Genomic DNA, 7,760 nt, shown 5'->3' with positions numbered 1-7,760 from the left:
GCATGACAGCGTTCAGAAAACTAATTCCAAACTGGCTAGATGACATCGAATTGCCTAAAATACAATGGATCATCCTTGTTAGATTGCCAGAAATGTATGTTTCTGATGAGCCTTGAGATCCCGCATAAGCACTGTTTATGGGGAACTTAATTACTATTTTTGTTAGTTTTGTTAATAGTGAAAGCACACCATTTGGTGGCCCGTTCCAGCGATTTTACAATAAGCAGCTTTCATTAATAATGTGTATGAGACTCATCCTGCAGAATGCATTCGAGGATATTTGAGTTAAAGTTGTTGCTAAAGGATAACTCGAAGCTGTCTGAGAGTCTTCTTGTTTTCCTGACCTAAGGTGAAAGCAACCAGCAGGAATTAGGGGATCCAAACCTACGAAAATGTTTGAAGACAAAAATAAACAAATGATTCAAGACAAGTTAATGTCTTCTTTGTAGAAGGCCTATTTGCACAGTGGAATTTCATGTCTTTTTTTAATTTAAAAATATGTGACGGCTGCATTTTAATTATGGTTTTTATCATTTGTAAAGCCTTTGTTTTAGATTCTTGCTACAATAGTGAGAGATTTGGGAGATTGTAAATGAATATGAATTCAGTTTGTTTGAAATTAAGAAAAAGAAAAATGGTCTTTTGGAGCAGTGTGCACTGTTTATTTTAATCTTTCACAATATAATTCCTACTCTAACTTCAGAATCATTTAAAAAAAATTTTGTTTTAAACCGGGAAGTGTGGTTAAAGTATAAGTTTTAGTGGTAATAATTTCAGAGTGAACAACCATAACACAATAGCAACATTTTTTTCGAGTCTAGGAAAGTAAATACATGATTGACCCCTTTTTCCTATTCTTTTAGGAGATACATAAAGACACAGAGAGAGTAGTATCCAAATATTAAGCACCAGGATTTGAATCTAAAAATGGATGGTCAAAGATCATGAGAACTGAAGGACCTTTTTGCCAAATAAGGAAACTTGGCAAGTTGCACCGAGTATTTTAAGTTAGCACAGAGTGAATGCTATTGGCAATACATTGGCTTAGTGCCTATCTAGAATGAGCAGTGAAACTGACTTTGATAGGACTGCAGGATTAGAAATGAGTTACAAAGGGCGTGCAGTGAATAATTGAATCATCAGAGAAAACGCTCTTGACATTACAGTGATATTTCATGGAAAGATGTCAGACATAAAGTGAAGGTGGTAGTGTGAAGAAAAAGGACAAAGTGGACAGTGGATTTTAGGAATTGAAAGATTCATAGGTGAAGGGGGGGGTCAGTGAATTCAGAAAAAAAGGGTTTGTGGTGATATAGTAGTTCTTGGAATAAAATAGTCTTATATCTGTATCTTTAGATGCTGGAAATAAAAGTCAATTGGGATCATTTGTTTTCCATTTTATTCTGCCCAGGACAGATCGACGGGGTAGGTATCTTGTCTATCGAAATGTAATAGGAACAGCTAAGACACCTTTTGGTCTTACTGCAGGGAAGATTTAGGCTACTTCTTTTGTGGTTATTAACCTTGCCCTGCTGCACACAAATAAGCAGAGTTCCAACTGTGACCAGAGAACTGTACCTGTTAGGGGAAGAGCCATAAATGCTAGAGCTTAGATAGGTTAGACTGATACGTAGGTGCTTTTGTGGAAGACCTTCCTACAGACAGCTGAAGCATTGATTAGGTCCTAAGCCATTATTAAATAATCCCAAACCAAGACTGAGAACAAAGCAGCCACACATCTGACTCCTAACTCGACACAATCGCTAATAGGAAATTGAATCCTCACATTAACCATTAGGGGGATAGTAAGCAATCAGCAATTACTGTACCACTAAAAAAAGTGGAGGAGAGAGATCAAGTAGCAGCAGAATAATATGGAAAAGTGGAGGAGAGAGATCAGGTAGTAGCAGAATAATATGGAAAGAAAGACATATGATGGAAAAAAAAGTAAGATTTTAGAGCCAGACCTGAGTGGAGTCCCGGTTGTGTGATTTATAATTAGTCTAAACAACGTCTACACTCTTGATCCTCAGTTTCCTCATCTGTAAATTGGATAGTCATGCCTGCTTCCTAATGATAAGTATATGAAACAACACATGAGAATGCTTGCATCACTCCACGTAATGAAGCTTCCACAACTGAGTGGGCGAGCGGAGGGTTTCGTACTTCTTAAGCCATTCACAGAAGAATCTGCTTGTCTTACTTTTCCCTCCTGAAGCTTGCCCTCATGTTGTGAGCAGGAAGGAGGTTTTTATTATCACATTGAAGGAAGAAGGCATGGTGTAGAGTTTGGGAACTGAAATCTGCTTACGGCCACTCTTATGGCTGATTTTTGAGTTCACCTTATCTTCAGGGCCCAACAACATTGTTTCTGGGTGAATCTGGACTTCCATATAGGAGAACCAGAAAGAGAAGGAAAGAATTTTTGTCTTTAGGTCCCAGAGTGAATCTTTGCTTATTAAACCTTTCTACTCAAGCATCCTGTGAGAAGGAATGTGTTCAGAAGTCTGTTGCTGTAGCCATATATACCTCCAGTGTAAGCAAGAATCTTCTTTAAAGTCTTGCATTTAATCTCAAAAATCCATGTGGACATAGCAACTTCTTCTTTCCGGCTCTGTATCACTTCATTGGCCCATCCAGGATGAACAGGCATGTTTATTTCTCTGAATCTTGACGTAAAGTTGATGCTATAGGGAGGATGTTTATTCATTACCTATGTATACCACGTACGGGAATAAGCAGTTGAAGAATGTGGGCTTGGTGTTCATAAAAGGTGCTGGTTCACTGCCCAGCCGCTGCATGGAGTAACACAATTCCATTTTGCTGAGAAAAGATTAGGGGTAGGTTAACCTTCAAAGAGTTTTCATAGTCTTCAGTTATCTTCTGGCTTTCAAGATAAAAGGTGTTTGTTTGTTTGTTTGTTTGTTTTTTTGCTTTAAGAACAGAGAGAAGTGAAAGGAAAATTAAAGTTACAGGGATGGAAATCTGAAATTCGGCCCTCGCCGTTTTGGTCTTGGGAGGAGTTTGGGAGGATGGCCAGTCGTTTTCAGCACAGGTATTGATCACTGGGCTTCTCCAGGATGCTGGCTGTCAGGTTCATGGTCCATCCTTGGAAGAGGAGGGAGACCATCTGTACTTCATAGTGGTCTAGTTAGTCATCATACTTCAAGGGCCAGAGTGGATCTTAAAGGAGTGTCCGTTCCAGTGGCCTAGCACTGATGCAAGAGAGCTGAGACCTGTGTCTGCCCCACACTGCGCTTTCCACTGCGCTCCACTACTCCCAGGGCTGCATGTTTCCTTTTGGGGAAGACCTAACACTCAGGAATTCTTCCTGTAACTTGTGTCTACAGGTTGTTGTGCCTCTGGATCAGCAAAGTGTAATACGGGATCTTGGTCTCTGTTCTGTTCTATTTCTGAAACTGGAGGTTGAACCTAGGGCTTTTGCATTGAGTTACAGCCCCAGCCCATTTTAATTTTTCTATTTTTGAGACAAAGTCTCACTAAGTTGACTGGGCTGGGCCGTAACTTGTGATCTTCCTGCCTCAGTTTTCCATAGTTCTGGGATTACATGTGTGCACTACCACAAGCAGATCCCATTTCTAACTTGCATCTTACATGGAGATGACCAGGTTTTAACCCATGTATTTACCATTCTTGGCGAGTATTCTTTCTAGGTAACCCATCAGAAGTGGCACCTTGTTTATCAACAGCCAGGAGGGCTGGGTCCTTTTTACTTGACAGGAAGTGGTTCCAGGGTAGAAACAAGAGCTGCCCAGCTGCAGGCCTGGGGTCGGTGGGCAGCTGGCCCTGAAGGAGGCCTTTTATACTTACAAGCATGCCCCGGACACCCATGCCTTCCTCTTCAGTCAGCTGTCAGAAAGGCACCCTCGTTGTACTTCCCCCCTTTCTCAGCCCTGGTATCTTTCTCTTCCTCATACCGTAGGGAGCCCTGAAGTAGCCTGGACCTAGCCTGTCTCCTCCCACACCGTGAGCACAGGGGTATGCTCCACACAGCGTCTTTGTGGGGTAAATGCCCCCACAGCCACTCTGCTGGTCCTCCTATATTTTACTTCTATTAATAATGTTACTAGGGGGCCGGGGTGATGGCTCAGTGGAATAAGCACTTCCCTGGCAAGTGCAAGGCCCTGAGTTCAATCCCCGGTTCCAAAAAAAAAAAAAAAAAATAATAATAATAATAATAATAATGTTTCTGGCCAGAAAGCATGCCCGAGAAGCTATTTTTATTGATTGGAATATTAAAGTACAAATATTTCATTTAACTAGCTTGTTTTATTTTAACCTTTGCTCTAGACAGCTATATTAACTTATATGGTAAGGCACAGATGGGAAAAAATGAAACCATAGCTTCTGTCTTTTAGATACTTATTTACAGTTGTTTCTTTCAGGAGTCCATGCTTGCAGAAGTCCTGGTCACTGAGTCTTATCTATTCTAAGTAAGACATGTTGGTTTCTGAGAGCAGCCTTGAAGGAATATCTATGTATGGTAGACACAGTGTTAGTTACTTTTATTCACATATCCGGTCTCTTCTAGCTAGTCTTGCAGCTTTTATCTTTTTTTACTGATAAAAGAATAATAGCACAGGAGTAGCTATCCAGTTCAGGAGTAGAATCTTTGACTCTTTGACCCTGACATTTTGGAGAAATAACCAAACCAGAGCTTTCCACCTTTTTTGGAAGGTAAGACTCTTACCAAAAAAAGAAAGAGAAGTACAGAGCAGTGATGCTAAGTGATGATAAGCACAATGGTATTAATTTATTGGTCTACAACTGCTCTATATTAAGAACCAGCATAAATAAATATGGCAGCAGGGTTGGCAAAATACTTTGTTGAAGGCCGAGAGCTGTTTTTGAAAAGTCTTTAAAAATCTCATCCAGGTCATGATAAAAACAAATTAGTTTTTCTTACTATGCTTTGTCAGGAATAAACTCGTAAGTTTACATTTGTGAAAAAGGGAGAAGTATAAATTATGATAGAAAATGAGGAGGAACCTAAATTCAGAAATAGTAGGTCCATGTAAATTTGAAAGATGAAAACAGAGAAAGTCCAAAGACCTTTTTTTCCTAGAAAAGTTCTTTTGTAGTCAGTTTAATGTTCTAAAATTGTGATTTGCACATGTGTGCTAAAGCAGGTTACATTTTTTTCTAAGCTAGATGCCGTGCAATATGGTAGTAGGTAAGGTCCAGAAGTAGACAGTAGAAGGTGTATACTCAGGGACTCTACCAAAGCAAATGCTGTGATTGCATAAATAGCTCCCAGAAATGCTAATATCTAAAAAGTACAAATGATAAAAGTATTGTCTTTATTAACTTAAATACTGTCTATACAAGCAATAGTTTAAAAAAAAAGTCTTATCTACTTATAAGATCTTGCAAAAATGACCTAAACCAAAGAATGGCAGCAAACAGAAGCATGAGCAAAAATTATGCACAAAGAAAAGCACATGAAAAGGACTTAAGGATCTGTTGTCTGCTTGTTTATTAATAATTGCTGTGCAAAAGCAAGGGAATATAATAGAAAATAATTCTGAAAATGAGAAGGGGGAAGCTGTTGAGGAAGGCCTGACTGTGAAGGCTGAAGGAGTAGATTTGTTTATTAAGTCATTAGAACACTGTAACTTCCGTGTATTCATGTATACCACGTGCTGGGCACTGTGCAAGGCACTTTCACACCTTCTCCCACATCCCCAGACCTGCACAGGATAAGCATTGCTGCCCCGAGAAGACTGAGGTCAGACAGGCCCGAGTCCAGTCTAGGCTGGGGTCATGTGGGTTTGGGTTTGCTACTAGACCTCTCTGTTGGATTAGGTATCTTTCCCTTGCTATTTGCTGCTTCTGTGTCGAAATTTCTGTCATTTGGAAGAAAGATTTGTCAATGAAGTCAAGTAATACAGAGTATACCTAGTTACTTTTAGGCTGTCAGTTTTGAGACATTAAGTAGAGGGGATTTATGGTTTTTATTTATTAGGTCTGTAAATGCCATGGTCTGAGCAAAAGTGATTGTTTCAGGGATGCAGCTAGAATTCAACTCAGTGTCTTACTAATTTAACACCTTGCTTTTTGGATGTTAGAACTTTAGTGGAATAGTTTTTGTTTTTGTTTTAATTTACGGCCCACGTAAAGGAGGAAGACATATAAGTTATTCATGATCGGCACTAATGTAAAACAGGCAGAATAGATCTGTGAGCAGAGAAACAGTATATTTTGTGGGGAAGATGGAAAACTTTTAAAAAATAAAATAATGCTCCCCTAGATTTTGTACCTTCTGGTACCCCTTTTGATAATTTAATGGTGATGCTTATAATATATTTTTTCAGTAATTTAAAAAAATTTAGTTTAAGAAATTTTAAATAAAAAAAACAGTTGGCAGCTTTCCCACTATTTACTGGATCAGATTCAACCACTAAATTATGATTTTCAGTGTTTTGATGCCTTATTTTGCTTTAATATTTCTGATACTCCTGTTCTGGCTTAATCTTCAGGGGGCTGTGTGGTAAAAAAACAAAGAAACAAAGACCAGGAATTGTTACATGGAGAAAATTTGCCTTTAAAAAATGGAAAAGCTATTCTTTTAATATTGCTGGAAACATTGTATGTGATGTTATAGTATGTAAATAAATTTATGTAGCTGGTATACTCATTGGTGAGTACATTTGAAAGACTAGAATATAATTTGATGAGATGTGTCTGCCCCAGATGCTGTGGACATGATTAGTTAGCAACCCAGATGTTTCATCTGGTCATATGTTAATCTTTTTAGAATAACAACTTTAAATGGAAGTAGAGAAAGCTCATTATTCATATACTGTATATGGGAATGGGAAACTCTGTCTAAAGTTTTTCAGTTTTCCAAGCTTACTCAGATTAGGGGGCCTGCCCCTTAGCTCAGTTCTTTAAGTGGCTGCTTCAACAAAGCAGCCAGGCTCAGGTTGCTGTGGTTTGATCCCCACAACTCAAGCCAGCCAAACCTGCCCTGAAGGCATTCGGAGCAAAAAAAAAAAAAAAAAAAAAAAAATCCAAGTTTACTCAGGTTAAAACCTCTCTGTTGAGGTACACTAGAATTGTTAGTCTCTTTAGTAATCAAACAAGACTTAACTTTTTCTCATTAAAACATTCAGGTAGTTGCTTAGATCCAGTGCATATGTAGCCAATGCCAAGTGGCGGGGTCTATCACAATGGAATAGTAATTTGGGGAAGAATATAATGAGTTGCTTCATGTCAAGGGGTGAAGATCCTAGAGAAGGATGCTTTTCAGCCAGCTTAGATTAAATGCTGTTGATCTCATCCTGGTTCAGATCTCTGCCTTTGTTTTGGAAAGGATTTCTCTATTCCTGCACTACTCCTTCCTACCTCAAGACTCAGAGGAAGCCAATATGGAGGCTCACAAACACTCTCTTCAATCCCTGTGAAACCTTGACAACAGTTACCAAATTAGAATTTGCTTTGGAATCTTCTGGGGTTACTTGTAAAAACCTCAGGCCTTAGATTTTACTTAGTTTGATTAAAATCTTTCAAGGTAGAAAAAGTATCATGAAGAATAACCAGCAACTATTTATTCATTTATTCACCAAATATTTTTGGGTAGAAAAGGTACCTGCTCTGTATTTGGCCATGTATAAGGTGCTGAAGATCTAAGTGTAATAGAACTGAGTTTTGCCTTTGTGAAATTTATGTGTAGTCTGGTGGGAATTTAGAAGGGAGGATGAAAAAGTACAGAAAGGTTCTGTGACATAGAAAAGAGA

At 38.7% G+C, this 7,760-nt stretch overlaps 1 protein-coding gene across 2 annotated transcripts in view; it reads left to right on the top strand.

Moving 5' to 3' along the window:
- Map3k20 (mitogen-activated protein kinase kinase kinase 20) overlaps positions 1 to 7,760 on the top strand; it is a 193,661-nt gene that overhangs the window by 926 nt on the left and 184,975 nt on the right. The gene's annotated exons all lie outside the window — the stretch shown is intronic.

Source organism: Octodon degus, unplaced genomic scaffold (genome assembly GCF_000260255.1).
Source record: "Octodon degus isolate 3935 unplaced genomic scaffold, OctDeg1.0 scaffold00065, whole genome shotgun sequence".
NCBI lineage: Eukaryota > Metazoa > Chordata > Mammalia > Rodentia > Octodontidae > Octodon > Octodon degus.
Note: the sequence above shows the minus strand (reverse complement) of the source record. Positions and strands in the feature narration are given on the sequence as shown.